Consider the following 4,674-nt stretch of genomic DNA (forward strand, 5'->3'; position numbering starts at 1 on the left):
ACACATCAAATGAATTTGAAAACTATCTTCACCAACATGGGATCAAACATCAAACAATTGTGCCTTATAATCCCCAACATAATGGTGTAGCTGAAAGAATGAATAGGCCAATCTTAAATATGGTACGATCCATGCTCTTCTTCAAAAACGTAAAGATAATGTTTTTGGTTGATGCTGTTCTATGTGCTGCATATATAAAGAATAGATGTCCATCTAATGCTATTAGAAACAAGAATCCATATGAAATGTGGTATGGACATGTTCCTTTGGTAAAGCATCTCAGGGTATTTGGTTCCACCTATTATGCCTTGATACCAAAGGTACATAGAAAAAACTTGGTGCTAGAAGTCATAAATGTATCTTCCTGGGGTATTCAAACACCTCCAAAGCATATCGTCTCTATGATGAAGTAAATAAAATGTTTGTTGTATCTAGAGATGTAATTTTTCTTGAATCATCCAAAACTGACAATGTTGTTGAGCGGCAACTTGATCGCTTGGATAGATTCACAAAAGCAAAATCATTTCAAGAATATGATAATCAGATTCCACATCTTGAAGGGGGGATTCCTATAATAGATCAACACGTGGAATTTTCTTCTAAAGAACACTCTCCCTTGCATGAAACTCCAACAACGGATGATGCTTTAAGTGATGTGATTGAAAAAATTGGGAGACTCAATCTTGATTCAGTCCCAACTCAATCAGCGGAGCAGCCTGGACCATTTGAAAAAGGTCCCCCAAAGTGGCTGACAAAGACACTTGAAAGTGTTCATCCTGATGAGGTTGGAAAGATAGGAACTAGAAATTCAAACTGGAAAAATGGAGGTGATGTAGATGACTCTACTTCACCTGTTGATATGGATGTTTCTTATGATTATGAATTGAACTTGTCTACAGATTTTGAACCAACTTCCTTCAAAGAAGCTGCTTCTCATGATGAATGGAAAGAGGCGATGCAAAAGAAGTATGATGCCCTAATAAAGAATGGCACTTGGAAGTTGGTTGATCCTCCATTAGGAACCAAACCAATTGGCTGGAAGTGGGTCTACAAGAACAAGTATAAAGCTGATGGCTCACTTGACAAGCACAAAGCTAGGCTTGTGGCAAAAGGTTTTTGCACAGAAGGAAGGGGTCAATTATGAGGAGAATTTTTTCCCCCACAGCAAAATGGGCTACCATCCGGACACTCTTTGCCTTAGCAGCTCAGAACGGTTGGAAAGTCCATCAAATGGATGGAAAAACTGCTTTCTTGAATGGAGATCTAAAAGAGAATGTTTTTATGTCCCAACCTAAAGGAATTGCTATGAAAGGACATGAACATAAAGTATGCAAACTTGTGAAGTCCTTGTATGGCCTCAAACAAGCACCACGAGCCTGGTATGAAAAACTATCTGAGCATCTTTTGAAACTCAATTTCAAACATTATGATCTTGATGATGCAGCTTTATTTGTCAAGAAAGTTGGAAAAACAGTTGTATATATTGTGGTATATGTAGATGATATTTTGATGACAGGGAACAATGAAAGCTACATTGCATCCATAAAGAAGGAATTGGGGAAAAGTTTTGAAATGACTGATTTGGGCTATGTTCATTACTATCTTGGTATTGAAGTAACCCAACATCTGAAGTCCATATTTCTTTCTCAAAAGAAATACATTGGAGATCTGTTGAACAGGTTTGGCATGACAGAATGCAATCCTCTTACTACTCCAATGGAACAAAACTTAAAGCTCACATCTATTGAAGGAAAAGAATTTGAGGATGCAACAAAGTATAGACAGCTTGAAGGAAGTCTTAACTACTTAACTACTACCAGACTAGACATTTCGTTTGCTATTGGAATCCTCTCCAGGTTTATGCAAAAGCCTTGTGAGGGACATTGGTCTGCTGCAAAAAGAGTTCTAAGGTACTTGAAGGGAACTCAAGACTTTGGAATCAAGTATACACAGGTGGACGACTTCAGCTTGATTGGATACTCTGATTCAGACTTCGACAGAGACAAAGAAACTGGGGTATCTACTTCAGGATATGCTATGAGTCTTGGATCAGGAGCTGTCTCCTGGAGATCACGCAAACAATCAGTTCCAGCAGATTCCACAACAGAAGTAGAATACGTGGCAGCAGCTGAAGCAAAAAAGAAATTGTGTGGGTTAGGAAAATTCTTGAAGATTTGCAGGTAAAACAAGTACAATCAACTCCACTCATGATTGACAATACCTCTGCAATAAAGTTAGCCAAGAACCCAAAGTTCCATGATCGAACGAAGCACACCAATACTAAATATCATTTGATTCGACATCATGTTGAGGCCAAAACAATCCATCTCCATCATTATTTACTAATGAGCAAATTGCAGACATCTTCACCAAAGCACTTGGAAGAGAAAGACTTGAATGATGCTTGGACTCACCAACATCCCTTCAGATTAAGGGGGGGAATGTTGACACTAATCATCAAGATTGGGTGAATATAATGTAAATAAATAAATAAGTAATATGAACAGTCATCGGGAGATGAAGTGAACAGTCCTCCCTCATGTATATAATGAAGACCTACTTGAAGGAATAAGATATACGAATCAATTTTGCTTTGAGGAGTTATTGCCTGGCCTGACACACAAGAAGGAAATGGAGACTCTAGAGCTAAGGAAAGCAAGCGAGGGAGAGGGTTCTTTTTCTGGCACGATGGCAGTGGACAGGGGAAGTAGAAGCGAAAGTGGAGTGAAGTGATTAGGAGTGGTTACCCTGATGCATGAGGATGTAGAAGGGTTACAGACACCTGAGCCAAATATCTGACTAACCAGGACACGAGATGATGATACACTAGTAGATAATGATTTACATTTTCTGATGATGCGACTTTTCTTTGAAGACGAGTGAATACTAGAACAAAGAACCCCGCAACATACCAGCATGACTATTCCTCCTTCCCCTGACCTTCCCCTGGAGCTATATCAAAGTCTGAATTTTCTCTTTTCAAAGGTACGCAAGTTTATTAAAGTCCAGTCATCACTTCAAGGTAAAAGTAGTTCTAGTGGTGTTAGTCAATCAAGTTCAGTTAGTTATTCTCAACCGGGCTCACGAGGACTCGTACTTGTTTCTACAATGCAACCAACCATGGATGGAGTCATAACTAGATCACTTACAAGATACCTCGAGTTTGTAGGAAAGGGGGGAGAAGATGTTGAGTAGCATTGGTATTTATGTGAAGCTATTTGGAGAGCTCGCCAGACCCCTGAGGCTACCACGCTCATTGAGTTTTAGACCACATTGTGGGATAGAGTTTTGAGGTGGTTCATAAAATGGATTGATGCTAACCCTAATGCTGGTATTGACTTGGTTATGCAAGAATTTATTTAGGAGTTTAAGTTATCACAATAAAATCAACAAGGATTGGCAAAACTACTAGACATTCGCCAAAGGGAGGGGAATCAGCTTGGATATCCATGAAACAATTCAAGGATGCTATTTGATCCGTTAATGAAAAAGGTATTATAGACTTTATGTGAAGTTGCTTATGTTACTTAGTGAAATGGATCGAAAAGGTTGCAAATAACATAAACACATAAGCAATTAAAGACACATTCAATCACATCAACATATCAAAATTTAATAAAGGAGTTCGCCAGACTTCCTGGCTACATCTCCTTGTCCTTTAGCTTCTAGTGCTGACCACTTTATTTTGTCTTCAAAATGCTTTTACAAGTATGAGCTCAAAAACAGTGGCTCAAATGAGAAAATGGACCTCACCATTGTGTTCAGCTTGAAATTTTGAGTCAAACTAGTATAAACTTGCCCATATTTGGCCATTGTGACCTTTAGACCCCCTGGAATGAGCAAAACCACCTCTGCCTTCTGCAAAACCACTTCTGTCTACACAAAAATGGCTTTACCTACACAAAACCACCTCAGTCTATGTGCTAGTGGTGTGATTGTTCGACACCTGCATAAATTTTAAATAAAATTATGTGCACTTGGTTTACCAAGCCCCGCCCTTGGCATAATGGTTATCGGATGTGTGTGAAGGTGTTTGCATATATATGATTTTAGTGGGTTGGAGGTTCGAAACCCTCGCCTGACCTCTCGCTGTTGGTTATGGTCATACAACGTATATAATATATATTCGCGGTGACATTTGATAAGGTTTCAGACTATATGATATGAATACATCCAAAGGTTTGGTGGTCATGGGGTTGACCCTGACCGTCCGAGCTTTTTCCGGCCACTAACCCGATAAACTATAAATACAACACAATCCCAAATCTTAACAACACTTGCGGTAGCTCATCCGGTGAGCTAGTTTCGATGATGACTTAGCCATTCCTGGAGGTCAGAGATTCGATCCTCAAAATTTTGGAAATAAGGCCACATTGGGAAAATCTGGGCTGCCACGTGTCAGCACCGGATTGGCCCATATCAACCAATCACACCGCAACACGTCACCTCCTCTCCTGACATCATCTAAGACAAATGATGTATTCCCGGGATGACATGCGTCCTGCTGACATCAGTTGTTGACCATTGACCATTGACTGTTGACCTTTGACTTTTTGACTTTTTACCCTAATTTTCCAAAAACTTTGACTGGCTTTAACTTCTTCATCTGGACTTTGATTTACGCGTCGTTCGCACCTTTGGAATCATATCGACGAGCACTTCGACTTGATCCTA

The sequence above is a fragment of the Pinus tabuliformis genome, chromosome 2_2 (genome assembly GCF_031772625.1).
Source record: "Pinus tabuliformis cultivar Carrire ecotype Pingquan chromosome 2_2, CPIR1, whole genome shotgun sequence".
In the NCBI taxonomy this organism is placed as follows: Eukaryota; Viridiplantae; Streptophyta; class Pinopsida; order Pinales; family Pinaceae; genus Pinus; species Pinus tabuliformis.